Raw genomic sequence first — 19679 nt, 5'->3', positions numbered from 1 at the left:
TAAATCAAATTAGCAAACTCAAAACACTTTAATATGCCAAGGGATTCCCAGGGACTGTGTACTTGAATCATGACATTTTGTTAAGAGCAACTATGGGAAGGACATAGGGAAAAAAAAAATCCTATTATATGGTGAGCTGTACTTTAAAGAGATCATTTTTCTTGAACTGTTCCTGGGAAGTGTTTTTAATAGACTCAAAAACCTTGAGAGATTATAGAAGATGGAGAATGTAGGTCTTACCTAACATATCGTTAATGACTTTGCTCTTGAACGTAGAACAAATGCAGCTAGGGGAATTTAGGGGCCTGTTAAACGTGTTTTTTGTTTTACCAGACAGAAGGTGGCAAATCCACTCCCAGAAAATCTACCACAGAAAACGTGTGGGATTGCTCTCTGGATTGTTTGGTGGGTTTTGCCTCAAAATTTCCGAGGAGACAAGGCTTATTTCTACCCAACTAGGTTAAATTTTCTTGAAGATTTTTTTTTTTTCACATAACATGTGTTCTCAGATGCCACACACACCCCCACATGAGTTTGCAAGGAATGAGGGAGCGTCCTCAATGCGGAAACTGTTGGAGATGGTGGGCTCAGCACTTCATGGCAACCTCTGGGCCCCAAAGGGGCGCACCCGCTCCCCCCAGAGTCGGCTTTATTTTGAGAGAAGTGATGGACTGAGGAGCTTGCCCCTTCAGCCAATGTGAGAGGTCCTTTCCTTCTCACTACCATCACACAGTATTTTTTTTCCTCCCTTTTACCCAGGTTTGGTGGAATTTCCTGTTCTGGCACCTAAGAGGATGTCACTTTTCATAAAATACTAATTTTTCTTTGGCACTGAAGAGAAGGTCACTTTTCATAAAATACTAATACTACTACTCATTGCCCTTGAGTTGATTCTGATTCCTAGCAACCCTGGAGGACAGAGTAGAACTGCCCCATAGGGTTTCCAAGGCTCTCATCTTTACAGAAGCAGACTGCCACATCTTTCTCCTGCTGAGTAGCTGGTGGGTTCTAACTGCCGACTTTTTGGTTAGCTGCCGAGGGCTTAACCACGACACCCCCAGGGCTCCTTTTTTCTTAAAGTAAAACAAGTTGGAAAGAGATAAAAGACTCTTTAGTAAGGTGTGAGAGAATCAGAATGAGTTTAAACTTGGCAATGAGCTAGGCCTGCTCGTCTTTTAAACACTCCATTCTGAGGTCTCAGAAGATGGAATAGTTCTGTACCTTGATTATGGTGGTGGCTACATGAGTCTACACATGCAAAAAATGACATAGAACTAAACATACAAGTTGTACCTCTTTCCCTGCTTTCTTCCAGTTTTAGGCTCTAAAGCCCACTTATATTCACGCTATACATCCAGCTATAGAATTAGAACTTGCTGAAAACGAGCAATAACTGAAGTTAGAGCCTGAGGTGAGGGTAGAGGCAAAGGGGTTAAAAATGAGATTGGGAATGATAGGATGTTGGGCATGAGGGGGTGCTGGTTTCTACGAATGGAAAGGTGATCTCGTGATGCCACCAAGAGTCTAGGACTAGGGCCCTGTCCTCATGTACCAAGGGACAGGCAAGATGAAGAGGCAGATAAGCACTCTTAGACCCCCATTTACCACCCTGTAGAGACTGTGAAAAAAAAAAAAAATTTTTTTTTTTTTAGAGACTGTGCAGAGTCTTGGTGGTGCAGTGGTTAAGAGCTTGGCTGCTAACCAAAGATTGGCAGTTCAAATCCACCAGTCATTCCTTGGAAACCCTATGGGGCAGTTCTACTCTGTCCTATAGGGTCACTATGAGTCAGAACCGACTTGACGGCAACGGGTTTGGTTTTTGGTTTCAGAGACTATGAGGAAGAGCAGCCTGGTGATCTACTTCTGAAAATCAGCTTAATGAAAACCCCACGAAGCAAAATGGTCTGATACTCAACCAATCGTGGGGATGGATTATATATGGTGTTTAGGGCTGACTCCATGGCAGCTAACAACAACAGAGGCTGTATTAGTTGGAGAGGGGTACAGGCGTGATTCCATATGTGTGTTCAAGCAGCTAAAAGCAAGACCTTTTATTTTTTTTTCTTGCCACTCCCTCCCTCTTTCCATGACAAGGGATATACCAAAACATGTTGCCACTGTCTCGATTCAGACTTAGAGCAACACTATAAAACTTGTTGCTGTTGAATTGACTCTGACTCACAGTGACCTAACAGAGTAGAACTGTCCCATATGGTTTCCAAGGAGTTCCTGGTGGATTTAAATTGCCAGGCTTTTGGTTAGCAGCCGTAGCTCTTAACCATTACGCCAACAGGGTTTCCAGCAACACTACAGGACAAAGTAAAACTGCCTCAGGGGGCTTCCAAGTCTGTAATCTTCACGGAAGCAGACTGCCACATCTTTCTCCCACGGAGCAGCTGGTGGGTTCAAACTGCTGACCTTTTAGTTAACAGCTGAGTGCTTAACTGCTGTGCCACCAGGGCTCCATGACCAGGGATATTATGATTGCATAACAGAAATGATGCAAATTGCTACAACAAAATTAGAAAACACAGGTAAGCGAAAAAGAAAAAAAGAGAAAGAAAGAAAAACACATATTCTGAAATCTCAGCACCTTGTAGAAATCACAGTTTAAGACTTAGGTGGGTAGAGACCATTGGATATTCTCCTATGCAAATGGATACAGAATCAACGTCACGAGCAGCAGGTCCAGATTGAAACTGGAGGACAGAGCATTCCAGGAGAGATGTCATCAAGAAAAAATAGAACTGATGGGTTTCCTAATGTATTTGATAGTATTGAGGGGGATTTCAGAGTCCGACAGTTTGGGAACAATTGTTGTCGTTGTTAGGTGCTATTGAATTGGTTCTGACTGAAACACTCCCCGGTCCTGTGCCATCTTCACAATTGTTATGTTTTAGCCCATTTTTGCAGCCACTGTGCCAAACCATTTCATCGAGGGTCTTCCTCTTTTTTGCTGACCCTCTACTTTACCAAGCATGATGTCTTTCTTCAGGGACTGGTCCCTCCTGATAACATGTCCAAAGTACGTGAGACGAAGTCTCGCCATCCTCGCTTCCAAGGAGTACTCTGGCTGTATTTCTTCCAAGACATACTTGTTGGTTCTTCTGGCAGTCCATGGTATATTTGATATTCTTTGCCAACACCATAAGTCAAAGGCATCAATTCTTTTCCAGTCTTCCGTATTCATCAGCCAGCTTTTGCATGCATATGAAGCAATTGAAAATATCATGGTTTGGGTCAGGTGCACCTTAGCCCTCAAGGTGATATTTTTGCTTTTTTAAAAAATTTTTTTAACACTTTAAAGAGGTCTTTTGCAGCAGATTTGCCCAATGCAATACATCATTTGATTTCCTGACTGCTGCTTCCATGGGCATTGATTGTGGATTCAAGTAAAATGAAATCCTTGACAATGTCAGTATTTCCTCCATTTATCATGATGTTGGTTATTGGCCCAGTTGTGAGGATTTTTTGTTTCTTTATGCTGGGAAGAATAAGTACTATGAAAATAGCAAAACAAAGCAAATGAAATAGGCAATTTTTAAATCTAGGGGGGAAATGTCATACAAGAAAGGAAATGTAATCATAGTATTCTATGTGGCTTAGCTACGAATTATTTTTAGACTTAATAATGTAAACATTAAGTATTGGTCTTTACTTTTGTTTTTAAAATATTATAGATTCATAGGAAAATGCAAAGACAGTACAGCGAGGACTCATGTACCCATCATCCAGTTTCCCCCAATGGTTACACCTTATATACCTACAATATCCACCAGGAAATTGACATTGGTATAATGTGTGTATGTAGTTCTATGCCATTTTACCACATGTATAGATTCGTGTAACCACCACCACAATCAAGATACAGTAACTGGCAAAATAAATAAATAAATAAACACAGAACTATTTCACTGCCATAAGATTTCTCTCATGCTTCCCTTCCATAAGTCATATACACTGCTTTCCCTCCCACTGTCCCTAATCCCTAAAAAAAAAAAATTTTTTTTTCTAAATCCCTACCAGAAAAGTCCCTAGCAACCACTAATTTGTCCTCCATCTATATAATTTTGTCATTTCAAGAATGTTTTATATAAATGGAATCACACAGTATGTGGTCTTTTGAGATTGGCATTTTTCACTTTGCATAATGCCCTTGAGAAGTGTTATGGATTGAATTGTGTCATCCAAAAAAATATGTTGAAGTCCTAACTCCTGAGGCTGTGAATGTGACCCTGTTTGGAAATAGGATATTTCTTTGGTTATGTTAATGAGGTCATACCAGAGTAACCAAAAAAAAAAAAAAAAAACCCTATTGCCATCGAGTCGATTCTGACTCATAGTGACCCTATAGGGCAGAGTAGAACTGCCCCATAGGGTTTCCAAGCAGTGCCTGGTGGATTCGAACTACTGGCCTTTTGGTTAGCAGCCATAGCTCTTAACCACTGCAACACTTGGGTCTCTTACCAGAGTAAAATGGGTCCTAAACCTAATTTCTTCTGAGTGGTGTCTTATAAAAAGAGCGGAATAGATACACAGACACAGAGATACACACGGGGGTCCATGTAAGGGTCCATCTACAAGCTCGGAAATGCCAAGGAATTCCAGCAGCTACTAGAAGCTGAAAGAGACAAAAAAGGACCTTCCTCAAGAATCAGTGCCCTGATTTGGGGTTTTAGCCTCTAGAACTGTGAGACAATACATTTATGTTCTTTAAAGCCACCCACCTGTAGTATTTTTGTTGTGGCCGCACAAGATAACTAAAGATCCATCTAAGTTGTGTGTATCATGACTGTGTTCTTTTCTATTGCTGGTAATATCCCAACTAAATATTGTTTTAATCAAAAATTGTGATATAACACCTGGCCAGCCAGGACCAATGTCTGGTAACCACAATAATAATAGTTACTGAGTCCTTAAAAATTTCCAGGCATTGTGCTCAGTGCTTTCCTTGTATATCCATTTAATCCTCACAATAACCCCGTGAATAGGTACTTTTATTATCTCATTTTACAGACAAGGAAACTAAGGCTAAGAGAGGTTAAATAGTTTTGTCAGGGCTAAGCAGCTAATAAAGGTTTAATCAGACCCAGAGCCCAAGCTTTTAACACGAGCATGTACCAAGAAAATAGTACAGCATTTTATTCCTTGGCCTCAAAGGGAGAAATCCATAGGCTCTGCCCCTCATGGAGTCCCTGGATGGTATAAACAGTCCACATGCTCAGCTGCTAACTGAAGAGTTGGAGGTTTGAGTCTACCCAGAGGCACTTCATAAGAAAGGCCTGGTGATCTACTTGCAAAAATTCAGCTATTGAAAATCCTGTGGAACACAGCTCTGCTCTGACACACATGTAGTTACCATGAGTCAGAGTCACCTCCATGGCAATTGGTACCCCTCATGAGTAGTATCTCCCCAGAGGCCCCACTAACTGCCCTGTAAACCATTGCCACTGAGTCTATTCAGACTCATAGAGACTCTATAGGACTGAGTAGAACTATATGCCCCATAGGGTTTCCAAAGAGTAGCTGGTGGATTTGAACTGCCAACCATTGGTTAGCAGCCAAGATCTTAACCACTGCACCACCAGGGCTCCCTATCTGCCCCAGTCCTCTTATAAATAAATGCTGGAGAGCACAAGATACTTTCTAGAAACTCAGCGTCTGGTGTTAAGCAACTAAAATAAGATTTACCTTTACAACACAACAAGACTGACTTACAAACAGCTTCTTATTTTTATACCTTCTACCAAAGACTCCAGAATCCCTCACTAAGTGGAGACCATTAAGAGGAGGTAAGTGGCAATATAAAGACTTAAAATGCACAGAAATACAGAAATCAAACTCAGAGCCAATTATGAGAATGCCTGTAGGCCCTAAATATGCCTGAGTGGTTTTTACAAAGCCTTATAAAATTCTTATCCTTATAAATGAGCAACCCAACTGTTCTGACAATAGGCTTAATTTACTGACTTGCCTAAACCAGAGGAAGAGTAAATATGTTCTTAATGGGAGTTTCCAAAGAAAGGACATTTTAGAGATATTTAATAAATTAGAGACATTGCTAAAAGGGCTTCTGCCTTCTAGAGCTCTTCCCTGGGAGAGGTGGGACTGCCCAGGCCCCCAGACAATCCTGGCAATTGTGTTGCTCTGATTCCTATCACTGAGTCCTATGGGTTTCTTATGGGCCCTCTCTGCATAGCAGATTGTTGAATACATTCACAAGCATCAGGAAGGAGCACTGTCTTAGCCACCTAGTGCTGCTATAACAGAAATACCACAAGTGGATGCCTTCAACAAAGGGAAGTTTATTCTCTCACAGTCTAGTAGACTACGAGTCCAAATTCAGGGCACCGGCTCCAGGGGAAGGCTTTCTTCTCTCTGTCGATTCTGAAGGAAGGTCCTTGTCATCAATCTTCCCTTGGTAAAGGAGCTTCTATGCATAGGAACCTCAGGGCCCTTGGACACGCTCTGCTCCCAGTGCTGTTTTCTTGGTAGTATGAGGTCCCCATGTCTCTCTGCTCGCTTCTTTCTTTTATATCTCAAAAGAGATTGGCTTAAGACACTGTCTAATTTAGTGTTGTTGTTGTTAGGTGCCATCGAGTCGGTTCCGACTCATAGTGACCCCATGCACAACAGAACGAAACACTGCCCGGTCCTGCACCATCCTTAGAATCGTCGTTATGCTTGAGCTCATTGTTGCAGCCACCATGTCAACCCACCTCATTGAGGGTCTTCCTCTTTTCCGCTGACCCTGTACTCTGCCAAGCATGATGTCCTTCTCCAGGGACTGATCCCTCCTGACAACATGTCCAAAGTATGTAAGATGCAGTCTCGCCATCCTTGCTTCTAAGGAGTTTTCTGGTTGTACTTCTTCCAAGACAGATTTGTTCATTCTTTTGGCAGTCCATGGTATATTCAATATTGTTCACCAACACCACAATTCAAAGGCATCAACTCTTCTTCGGTCTTCCTTATTCATCGTCCACCTTTCACATGCACATGATGTGATTGAAAATACCATGGCTTGGGTCAGGCGCACCTTAGTCTTCAAGGTGACATCTTTGCTCTTCAACACTTTGAAGAGGTCCTTTGCAGCAGATTTGCCCAATGCAATGCATCTTTTGATCTCTTGACTGCTGCTTCCATGGCTGTTGAACCAATCAGTATCCCCTTGTTCTGTCCAAACAACTGCCTCTTGATCTATGTAAAGGTTCTCCATGAGCGCAATTAAGTGTTCTGGAATTCCCATTTTTCGCAGTGTTATCCATAGTTTGTTATGATCCACACCGTCAAATGTCTTTGCATAGTCAATAAAACAGAGGTAAACATCTTTCTGGTATTCTCTGCTTTCAGCCAGGATCCAACTGACATCAGCAATGATATCCCTGGTTCCATGTCCTCTTCTGAAACTGGCCTGAATTTCTGGCAGTTCCCTGTCGATATACTGCTGCAGCCATTTTTGAATGGTCTTCAGCAGAATTTTGCTTGCGTGTGGTATTGATGATATTTTTCTATAATTTCCACATTCGGTCGGAACACCTTTCTTGGCCAGGAAGCTGTCTTCCATATTTCTTGGCATAGACGACTGAGCACCTCCAGCACTGCATCTGTTTGTTGAAACATCTCAGTTGATATTTCATCAATTCCTGGAGCCTTGTTTTTCGCCAATGCCTTCAGATCAGGTTGGACTTCTTCCTTCAGTACCATCCCTTACTGATCATATGCCACTTCTTGAAATGGTTGAATATCGACTAATTCTTTTTGGTATAATGACTCTGTGTATTCCTTCCATCTTCTTTTGATGTTTCCCGCATCATTTAATATTTTCCCCGTGGAATCCTTCACTATTGCAACTCAAGGCTTGAATTTTTTCTTCAATTCTTTCAGCTTGAGAAACGCCGAGCATGTTCTTCCCTTTTGGTTTTCTATCTCCAGCTCTTTGCACATGTCATTATACTTTATTTTGTCTTCTCAAAAGGCCCTTTGAAATCTTCTGTTCAGTTCTTTTACTTCATCAATTCTTCCTTTTGCTTTAGCTGCTCGATGCTCAAGAGCAAGTTTCAGAGTCTCCTCTGACATCCACCTTGGTCTTTTCTTTCTTTCCCGTCTTTTCAGTGACCTCTTGCTTTCTTCGTGGATGATGTCCTTGATGTCATTCCACAACTCGTCTGGTCTTCAGTCACTAGTGTTCAATGCGTCAAATCTATTCTTGAGATGGTCTCTAAATTCAGGTGGGATATACTCAAGGTCATATTTTGACTCTCGCGGACTTGCTCTGATTTTCTTCAGTTTCAGCTTGAACTTGCATATGAGCAATTGATGGTCTGTTCCACAGTCAGCCCCTGGCCTTGTTCTGACTGATGAGATTGAGCTTTTCCATTGTCTCTTTCCACAGATGTAGTCAATTTGATTTCTGTGTGTTCTATCTGGCAAGGTCCATGTGTATAGTCGCCGTTTATGTTGGTGAAAGAAGGTATTTGCGATGAAGAAGTCGTTGGTCTTGCAAAATTCTATCATTTGATCTCCGGCATTGTTTCTATCACCAAGGTCATATTTTCCAGTAACTGATCCTTCTTCTTTGTTTCCAACTTTTGCTTTCCAATTGCCAGTAATTATCAATGCATCTTGATTGCATGTTCGATCAATTTCAGACTGCAGCAGCTGATAAAAATCTTCTATTTCTTCATCCTTCGCTCTAGTGGTTGGCACGGAAATTTGAATAATAGTCGTATTAACTGGTCTTCCTTGTAGGCGTATGGATATTATCCTATCACTGACAGCATTGTACTTCTGGATAGATCTTGAAACATTCCTTTTGATGATGAATGCAACACCATTCCTTTTCGAGTTGTCATTCCCAGCATAGTAGACTATATGTTTGTCTGCTTCAAAATGGCCAATACCAGTCCATTTCAGCTCACTAATGCCTAGGATATTGATGTTTATGCATTCCATTTCATTTTTGACGATTTCCAATTTTCCTAGATTTTTGGTAGGTCTCATCAATATAGCTGCCACTAATCCATCTCATCACATCATTCCATAGGGAAATCACATCAGATGAAAAATGGCAGATAATCATACAATACTGGGAATCATGACCTAACCAAGTTGACAGATATTTTGGGGGGACACAATTCAATCTATAACAAGTGCTATGCAGGGGTAAGACGTCCTTCTTTGGAACAATTCTACTGATGGCTGTGATAAGCCTGTGGTAATGAAAGTAATAAAAAGCCAATCCTACCAAGCATTCTTCTTCTGTAGGTGCTGGTTAGGAAACTGTTGTTCTAACAATAAAAATAAGGATAGCAGCTCACATCCATGAAATGCTTAAATGCCGGGAACTTTACATGTATCATACCCTTTAATCATTACAATTCCGTTGTTGTCAGCTGCCACCCAGTAGGCCCCCAACTCATGGCAAACCCCATGCACAATGGAAGGAAATGCTGCTCAGTCCTGTGCCATTCCCAGGACTGGTTGTGGATTGGACCATTGTGAGCCATAGCATTTTCACTGACTGATTTTTGGGAGTTGAAACCTGCTCAGCACCATGGCCACATGAAAGCCTCCACTGACAGACACATGGTGGCTGTGCACGAGGTGAACTGGCTGGGAATCAAACCTGTGTCTCCAGCGTGGAAGGCAAGAATTCTACCACTGAACCACCAATGCCTCATATAACAATAATAGTTGTATGAGTTAGGTAATATGATCATTCCCATTTCATAGGTGGAAAAACGAGTTCAGAGTGATTTGATGACTTGCCTATGGTCACAGAGCTAGCAGAAAGTGGTGCTGGGATGAACCAGGCAGCCTGACTTTGTATATGAACTTCAGGGTAACAAAATAGCTGATGAAAGAAGTTTCCCTTTTTAGATGTATTACAGCTAGTAAATGAAAGAGAAATGATAGGATAGCACCATTTTGCAACACTCTACTGAATTAATGGAATTAATCATTAGGCAGTGATCATTAATGGGTTCTAACATTATAAAAAGACTCAACCATACATTACATACCTCCAATACCACCTATGAAGTGTTGCCAAAAAGTGCAACCTGAATCTCATCAAACCTCTAAATTTAATTAGCAACTTGCAGGAAATACGAAGGATAGAGTAACATGTTAAAGAAACCATAGTGATATAATCAGCAAAATCCAGACTATGGGAAATTCTATAGGATAAACATCTAGTTTTTAAACAGACAAATTGCAAGAAAAGGAAAAAAAAAAAAAAAAGACTTGGAGGGAGAATCTAAAAATTAAAGACTCTTAAGAGGTAAATTGTTGTTGTTAGGTGCTGTCGAGTCATTTCCAACTCATAGAAACCTACGTATAACACAACAAAAAGTTGCCCAGTTACTATGTTTGAGCCCATTGTTGCAGCTACTGTGTCTGTCCATCTCATTGAGGGTCTTCCTCTTTTTCCCTGACCCTCTACTTTACAAGCATGATATCCTTCTCTAAGACTTGGTCCTTCCTGATAACATGTGCGAAGTAAGTGAGATGAAGTCTCACTATTCTCACTTCTAAGAAGCATTCTGACTGTACTTCTTCCAACACAGATTTGTTCATTCTTCTGGCAGTCTATGGTATATTCAAAATTAAGCAATATATGAGCCTTGTCTGGATACTGATTGAAACAAACCATTAAAGAAAAGACTATAGGAGAGTTGGGGAAATGTGAACACTGACTAGGTATTTGATGATATTAAGGAGTTTTTTTTTCATTTTGGTGGGGTATAAAAAAAATTTTTTTTTTTTTTTTTGTAGAAATGACCCCAGAGATTGCATGATAGAATTTTGCAAGGCATCAATGACTTACTCATTGCAAATACTCCTTTAAACAACATGAATGGCAACTATACATATGGACCTCACCAAATGGAATATACAGGAATCAAACTGACTACATCTGTGGAAAGAGTTGATTGAGAAGCTCAGTATCATCTCAGAACAAGAACAGCGACCTACTGCAGAACAGTCAATTACTCCTATGCGAGATCAAGTTGAAGTTGAAGAAAATAAAACAAATCCACAAGAGCCAAAATATGACCTTAAGTACATGCCACCTGAATTTAGAGACCATCTCAAGAATAGATCGGATGCATTAAGCACTAATGGCCAAAGACCTGATGAGCTGTGGAATGACATCAAGGACATCATACATGAAGAAAGCAAAAGGTCATTAAAAAGGAAAGAAAGAAAAAAACAAAATGGATGTCAGAAGAGACTCTGAAACTTGCTCTTAAATGTAGAGTAGCTAAAGTGAATGGAAGAAATGATGAAGTAAAAGAGCTGAACAGAAGATATCAAAGGGCAGCTCAAGAAGACAAAGTAAAGTATTATAATGAAATGTGAAAAGACCTGGAGTGAGAAAACCAAAAGGGAAGAACATGCTTGGCATTTCTCAAGCTGAAAAAACTGAAGAAAAAAATTTAAACCTCAAGTTGCGATATCAAAGGATTCCATGGGCAAAATATTGAACAACGCAGGAAACATCAAAAGAAGATGGAACAAACACACAGAATCACTGTACCAAAAAGAATTGGTTGACATGCAACCATTTCAGGAGGTAGCATATGATCAAGAACCAATGGCATTGAAGGAAGAGGTCCAATCTGCACTGAAAGCATTGGCGAAAAACAAGGTTGCAGGAATTGACAGAATACCAACTGAGATGTTTCAACCATCAGATACAGCGCTGGAGGTTTTAATTCTGAATAATTTAATCCTAAATAATTTTCAGGGAGCAGTAAAGCAGGTGAGAGTCTAGAGCAAATAAGATAGGCCATGCGTTGACTGTTACTGAAGCTTGATGATGGGCACATGGGCCTTCACTGTACTATTTTCTCTACTTTTGTACGTGTTTGAAATTTTCATGTAGTGCAGTAAAAGGAAAAACAAATCTGAGAGAGAGCAGGCATGAATGAAGGAAGAAGAGATAAACCAGGGAAGTGTACTGTCCCAGGATCCAAGAAAAGAAATGCTTTGAGAAGGAGGGCATGGTCAGGTGGGTCAAGTCACCGAGAAATGAGGATGACACCAGGTGTCTCTGTGGAAGGAGCTCACACACCTTTGTCCTCTCTCACTTCAGGGTGAGTTTCTTGCCACCCAGGACAGTGTACGAGGGACAGGGGCTTCCCTTAGTCTCCTGACTCCAGGCCTCATCTTTGTTTAACCCAGAACACTTAGTGGTCCTCCTGCAAATAGTATCCCCAGAGTCCCTGAGGCAGGGACTGCCTCTCTCGCCAATTACACTGCACTTAGGGTTCAGTTTTAAAAAATCTGTTGACACAGGGTTCAAATGGCAATTAATGATGCTATCATGAGCAATGCAAATTTAGTTGCCAGAATCTAGGCCAAAGGTTACTTACTTTCAATTCTGAGATCATGAAACCCTCTTATTTCTTTCATGGTGATTACCTCAATCGTGGCTTTGATTTTGGTAGGGATTTTGTTTTGTCATCAGAAAGAAGGAACTTTTTCTAGGGAAGCTATTAACTCCTTGGGCCACACCTTGTGAGCTCTAGTTGCACTCCTTTAAGTCATCTCCCTGTCTGTTTCTCTCTCTCCCTCCCTTTCTGTCCAGCTTCGTCTCCGTCTCCTCCACTCAACTTCCCCTTCTCTTTCTCTTTCCCTTTTTATTTCTCTCTGTAACTAGCTACTGTAGGGGCAAAATTTGGTGTCTGGAAGTTACTGGTTTTCAGCTCATCCCCAGCCTGACTCCTTCAGTGAGCCAAGGGGGCAGCCTCCCAGCACAGCCTATTCGTTAGGTTGTTGTTGTTAGGTGCTGTGGAGTCAGTTCTGACTCACAGTGACCCCATGTATAACTGAATGAAAGGCTGCCCAGTCCTGTACCATCCTCACAATTCTTGCTATGTTTGAGCCTATTGTTGCAGGGACCGTGTCAATCCTTCTCATTGAGGGTTTCCTCAACTGACCTCCCTGACCGTCTACTGTACCAAGCATGATGTCCTTCTCCAGGGACTGGTTCCTCCTGATAACATGTCCAAAGCAAATGCCAAAGTCTTGCCATCCAAAACAAATGAAAACCAAATCCACTGCAGTTGACTTGATTTTGACTCATAGCGACCCTATAGGACAGAGTATAATTGACCCATAGAGTTTCCAAGGAGTAGTTAATGGATTCAAGCTACCGACCCTTTGGTTGGCAGTCGAGTACTTAACTACTGTGCCACCAGGTCTCCTCTGTCAGGCATACACCCGAATAACCCGGTCCTGTATACCTGGTGCTTTGGTGTATCATTCTCACGTCTCCTAGATCAGTTTTGCTTATCCTTTTCTCATTTGACCCATTCTCTTGTGTTTCCAGTGATAACCTTGGCTTCCTTTTAGACTGGCCTCTGTCTCCCTATTCCAGCAACACACCCTTGGAACACTAGTCATCACCTGAATGGACCACAGCCACAACTGGCTTTCCCTAGCTTTGTGCATGAGGCCAGGACAACTGCTAAGAAACCCCTGGAGGTCAGAGGTTTTGAGTTATGTGTGATGCATGGGAAGTACATGCGTCCAGTATTTTCTGACCTTAGTTAACTCCCTGATGGGATAAGGACCTCCAGCTGGCCACACTAACCTCTGTTGAGGTAAGAAAACTCTGCCACATTCGCCATTGAGAATGGGCAAGAGAAGAGCTTGGCCTCTTATTTGGCTCATCCTGTTACTGTCTGCCTCCAAGTCTGCTTTCTTCCCAGCAGACTCCCATGGGAATACCTGTCTAGCTGTGTCTCTGCACAGGCTGTTGTAGGACCTCATGGGAATGGTCATCCCTCCCCTTGCCCCAGTGTGACACTTCCCTTACACTCACACAAACGCACAAACCCTTACACGCTCACACACATAGGTAACCAGGAATTGTATGCAGGTTGCAATCGCCTAATTAAAAAAAGAACCTTAGCATGACCCAAGGGCTTCTTTTGATTGTTTTACATTTTTATTATACAGATTCTTAATCTTTCTTTCTGGGTGGAAGAATTATTCCACCGAGAATAATTCTATAACTCAAGTTATAATAGGATGCTGGTTCTGTGTTTTGGCATAACCATTAGCTACCGTCTTTTTCTTCATATAGGCTTGTCTTTTGTGTTAATTCTGACTTTAAGTGTCTCCATGTCAGGTTCTGTCATTTCTCTTATATACCTAAATTGCTTGTATTTTTATTCTGGTGCAGGGTCCAGAAAATGTAGGAAGTCACACTAACAACTCAGCTCTCAACAATTTCATTTTTATCACTAGCTTCTTTTGGGTGGTAGGTACAGAGATCCACTCTAGTTCCCTCAAGAAAACTGGTGTTTGGAGTAAAGATACGCATGTTCAGAATCTCATCATTTTTATTCATATTCTCTCTCCCTCTCCCTCTCCTCTTTCCTCCCTCTCCATTTTCCCTCCCTAACTCCTTTCCATTCTCCTTCTCTCTCCTCTCCCTCTGCCTGCAGCATCTTCCTCTCTCCATGCATTTGCTTCCTTCTCCTTTTTCTCCCAATGGCCTTTCTTAGAGATTCTGCTGCTTCCTCACTTAACATGGCCCATGATACAGTGTGGCCTCATGGGTCACCATTACTCTACCTCATGAACTTTCTGTTTCAAATGCCATCCCTAACCAACTTGCCTCAATATATTTCCCAATTCGAATTCTCCAGAGCTGGAATGGCAAAACTCACTTTATCATTTCATCATGGTCATTGTCCAGGCTGTGGTCTGTTGAGTCAGGTGCTCCACTCATACAGTCCCATGTAGTACGTATGATGTGGGGAGATCGTGGTTAAGCAGGGCAAAACATGGCCACCTAAGAAGCAGAGGCTGTGGTAGGTGGGACAATTTCCCTTAAAGGAGGATGTGGGCAGGTAGGTACCATTGGATATTTCTAGTACATTGGTTAACTAACAATCTCATCAATTACTGACCTACAGAATCAGAAAGTGAAAATAGGTATAAATTCTATTCACTAAAATTCATGTTCCCAACTCACAAGAAAGATCTTCAGCCATTCGATGAATATTTACTCTTGTTTCAGACAAAATATACCTAAATACCAGGATTTCACATCCTCCACAAATTAGAAGCAGCAGACTAAATGATACAGACGGATACTAATAGCACGGAGATTCCACACCCAGGAGCCTGACAGCATGGCAGAAAATCTATGGAAAGCAGACACAGGAACTCAAATAGCACAGTAGCCTGGGACCACTTAAAATGTAGGTTAAAAACAGCCCTATGTACTTCAACAGTCCCTGAGGGCATTGCTGTATTGCAGTCTAGTTAACAATAGCTAATGTTCACATTGGTGAACCTTGAGAATATAAGGAAAGGCTAAAGGCTAAATTATGTTTAGAATATCCAGTTTAAGAAGGCAAGAAATTGCATAATGCACTTACAAAAAATTTCCATGCACATTTGAAAACTGGTGTTTAAATGAGTAAACCTGCAGCTATCCAAAGCAAATCATTTGCTAAGGGTTCCAGAATAACCACAGTCATAAATATGTGCTCTGTTTTTAATGTTGGTTATCAGGAACCAGGATGGTAAAATCCTCTCGTTCCTTCAAGCTGCCTAGGAAACACCATCCTATTAAAACTCTCAAAGCCAAGATATATAACAAGGGGCAGTGAGGCATAGCAATTAAGAGCATGTGCTTTGTAGTCAAGCCAACCTGGGTTTGAATTCTGGGACCGTGGGCAGTCTCTTGACATTCCTAAGCTTCCATTTCTGTACCATGAAAATAGTGACAATAATATATATCTCACCGGGTTATTGTGAGAAGTTAATGTCCATACACATTTTTACAATATTTGGAATTTTAAGTTTTTATATTGTTGTGTTAGGTGCCATTGAGTCAATTTTGACTCATAGCAACTCCATGTGACAGAGTAGAACCGCGCCATAGGTTTTCTTGGCTGTAATATTTACGGAAACAGATGGCCAGAGCTTTTTCCCAAGGAGTGGCTGGGTGGGTTTGAACCACCAAACTTGTAGTTAGTAGATAAGCACTTATCCATTTGTACCACCAGGACTCCTTATATTTTTATACAGTCTTCTAAATAAATAAATTATGGTATTGGTGAAGAATATTGAATAGACCATGGACTGCCAAAAGAATGAACAAATCTGTCATAGAAGTATAGCCAGACTGTTTCTTTGAGGCAAGGATAGCGAGACTTTGTCTCATATACTTTGGATATGTTATCAGGAGGGATCAGTCGCTGGAGAAGCACGTCATGCTTCATGAAGTAGAGGGTCAGCGAAAAAGAGGAAGACCCTCAACAAGACGGATTGACAGAGTGGCTGTAACAGTGGGCTCAAGCATAACTACGATTGTGAGGATGGCACACGACCGGGCAGTGTTTCCTTCTGTTGTACACAGGGTCGCTATGATATGAAACTGACTCAATGGCACCTAACAACAACAAATAAACATCACCATGCATCTGTCAGTTTGTCATACTGTGGTGGCTTGTGTGTTGCTATGATGCTGAAAGCTATGCCACTGAAATTTCAAATACCAGGAGGGTTACCCATGATGGACAGGTTTCAGTGGAGCTTCCAGGCTAAGACAGGTTAGGAAGAAAGGCCAGGAGATCTACTTCTAGAAATTAGCCAATGAAAACCCTATACATCACAGAATATGGTCTGAGACTTTGACTCAGTTACTTTGGATGTGTCATCAGGAGGGTCTAATCACTGAAAAAGAACATGATGTTTTTGCAGCCTCACACATTAGAGTTGGTTAGTGGTTCTCAACCAGGGATGATTTTGTCTCCACAACAGGAGGGTCAGCAAAAACTGAGGAAACCCCCAAAGAGGTAGATGAACACAATCTATCAGTGGACTCAAGCATAGCAAGAATCATGAAGATGGCACAGGACCTGGCAACATTTTGTTCTGTTATACATGGAGACATCAGGAGTTGGAGCCTACTCTGTGGCAACTAACAACAAGAACTAAATAAACAAAACAATGAAATCCATTTGCTTTCCATTTATATGGTTCTCAATGATTTCTTTTTCCAGTGGGGCAGTGACTCTTAATAGGAGAAGATTACGTCATCATGAATCAGTTTATCACATTAACCAAGGAGTCACATAGTTTTTCTAGAGATGTGGAACAGAGCACAGGAAGCCCTAACAGGGACTAGGGAGGTAAACATTGTTCCAGGATCCAAGTGGAAACATGAACCCAGGTTTTTTGTTTGTTATTGTAGTTGTTGGGGAAACGGGGCAGGAAGAGAGTAGGGGATGTTTGAAAGAGAGATGACACAGGAAGGTAGCCAGAGGGGTGCAGAAGGCAATTTTTAATTATCCCCAAATTATTCCTCAGGCATTGCCTTTGTAAAATTATGACTTAAAAAAATGTTCTCAAAAGGACAATTAGAGAATTTCTGTTGCTGTGACATTTCCTTCTCCCCACCTATACCCCCTTTTACAGGTGACTTGATTCAAAGTTTAAAAAGCCACCAAGAAAGGACGGATGACTATGATGTCTCTAGAGTCTCTAAAATCTTGGGTTAAAAACTACCTCAGTCATGTAGTCTGCCTGCCTGCCCAAGAATCCAATCACCTCAGTCATTTTCTTCAAACAACCGTTGTTACATTCCTTTTAAAAATAAACAACTTCAGACTTCCCAGAATCCCTGGTAGATGAGAGAGAGAAATTCAGCTGTCAGTCATAGAGTGAAGACATCAAATTCACAAACAGAAAATTGAAAAAGAGAGGGCATATTCACTTCATGCTCTTTTCTTGACCTATTATAATAACGTGCCTTGAACAAACATAAAAATAATACAGGTACCAATGGCCCCTTTCACTGTGAGCTTGCCTCATCAAACTAAAATCAAAGATTCCACCTCTGAACTATGCCATAAAGTTGACAACCTTCAATCACTGATTAGATGTGTGGTTTCATCTCATCATATTAGTCTTCATCTCATCATATTAGTCTTTTTTTTTTTTGGGGGATTCTTCAACTGTTTTTGTTTTAAAGGATTAAATATTTTTCTGATGTACCGGGGATTTAGTTTTGTTTGTTTTTAATGAAAGTGGGTTGCAGCATCAATAGATTACTATTGTTGTTTTATGGCCAAATACTAAAAAATCACGATAGAAAGGATGCCTACCATATTCATCTACTAAGCTAATATAAGAGGAATTTTGCAAACAGGTACTGCAAAGCCATACATCATTTTGTGTGCACCTGACTAAACAATAGTTAAATCCTCCTGCCTTGGTATAAGCCGGTAGAAATCAGTCTCAACTCTTACACAGAACATTGGGAATAGGAAAAAATTTCAAATTGTGTGCCAGCCTCAGTCTCTTGGTTGTGGAGTGCTTTGTTGAATGCTTCATTAATGATTTTTAAGTCTGGATCCCCGCTCATCAAAAAAGCGTTCTATAATTAACTAGTGACATCTGCCTTAGGCATAGGATAGGAGAGTGCTGATATGTTTGACACACTTGTCATTTTAGAAGACGATCTTTGACAATGGAGAATTTAGAATTTGTGGTTTTGAGCGTTTATCAGCTTTCCTGCAAGTCTACGAGTATAGTAATTTGTAAGTTTTACTGTAGGATGTATTTTATATATATTTGAGAGTCACTGTCATTGATTGAATTGTGTCCCCCCATAAATATCTGTCAATTTGGATAGGCCATGATTCCCAGTATTGTATGATTGTCTACCGTTTTGTCATCTGATGCAATTACCCTATATGTTGTAAATCCTATCACTATGATGTAATGAAATGGATTAGTGGCAGTTATATTGATGAGCTCTACAAGATTAGATAGTATCTTAAGCCAATCTCTTTTGAGACAGAGAAGAGAGAAGTGAGAACAGAGACAGGGGGACCTCATACCACCAGGAAAGTAGCACCAGAACCAGACCGTGTCCTTAGGCCCAGGGTCCCTGCACTGAGAAGGTCCTAGACCATGGGAAGATTGATGACAGGGACCTTCCTCCAGAGCTAACAGAGAGAGAAAGCCTTCTCCTGAGCTGATGCCCTGAATTTGGACTTCTAAACCCAGTTAGATTATGAGAAAATAAATTTCTATTTGTTAAAGCCATCCACTTGTGGTGTTTCTGTTATAGCAGCACTAGATGACTGTCACTGTTTCACTTACATTTTGCTACACAATGAATTACCCCAAAACTTTGTAGCCTGACACAACAATTATATTATACTCACAGACTCTGTGGGTCAGGAATTCATTAAGGGCACAGTGGGGATAGCTTGTCCCTGCTCCACAAAGTCTGGTGCCTTAGTTGGGAAGTCTTAAATGACTGAGGGTAACTCAAGGGTTGATGGCAAAAATTATCTATAGGTTTGCTCACTCATGTTTCTGGTGATTAATTATGGCTGTCAGCTGGGACCTGAACTCCTCAACTGAGGCTGTTGGCCAGAACACGTACACATAGACTCTCCATGTGGATGCTTGCGCTTCCTCACAGCATGGCGGCTAGATACCAAGAAAATCAAGAGGAAGCTATGTTGCTTTTTATGACTTAGCCTTAGAAGTCTCATCGTGTAACTTCTGCCATAGTTTTATGCCCTCCCAGAATCAACAAGATGGAACATGGGCCCCTCCTCTCGATAATAAGAGTGCCAAAGTCATATTATAAGAAGACTATGTGGTATGAGAGATATTGATACAAA

The 19679-nt window shown here is 41.1% G+C and overlaps 1 long non-coding RNA gene across 1 annotated transcript in view; it reads left to right on the top strand.

Moving 5' to 3' along the window:
* The window catches only part of LOC126073409 (uncharacterized), a 33122-nt gene extending 16160 nt beyond the window's left edge, over positions 1 to 16962 (top strand). The window contains exons 2-3 of the long non-coding RNA XR_007516735.1: positions 10780 to 11770; positions 16798 to 16962. This is a non-coding gene — a long non-coding RNA (uncharacterized LOC126073409). The remainder of the gene's footprint in view (positions 1 to 10779; positions 11771 to 16797) is intronic.
* Positions 16963 to 19679: the final 2717 nt, after the last annotated feature.

This window comes from Elephas maximus, chromosome 3 (genome assembly GCF_024166365.1).
Source record: "Elephas maximus indicus isolate mEleMax1 chromosome 3, mEleMax1 primary haplotype, whole genome shotgun sequence".
Taxonomy (NCBI): domain Eukaryota; kingdom Metazoa; phylum Chordata; class Mammalia; order Proboscidea; family Elephantidae; genus Elephas; species Elephas maximus.
Note: the sequence above shows the minus strand (reverse complement) of the source record. Positions and strands in the feature narration are given on the sequence as shown.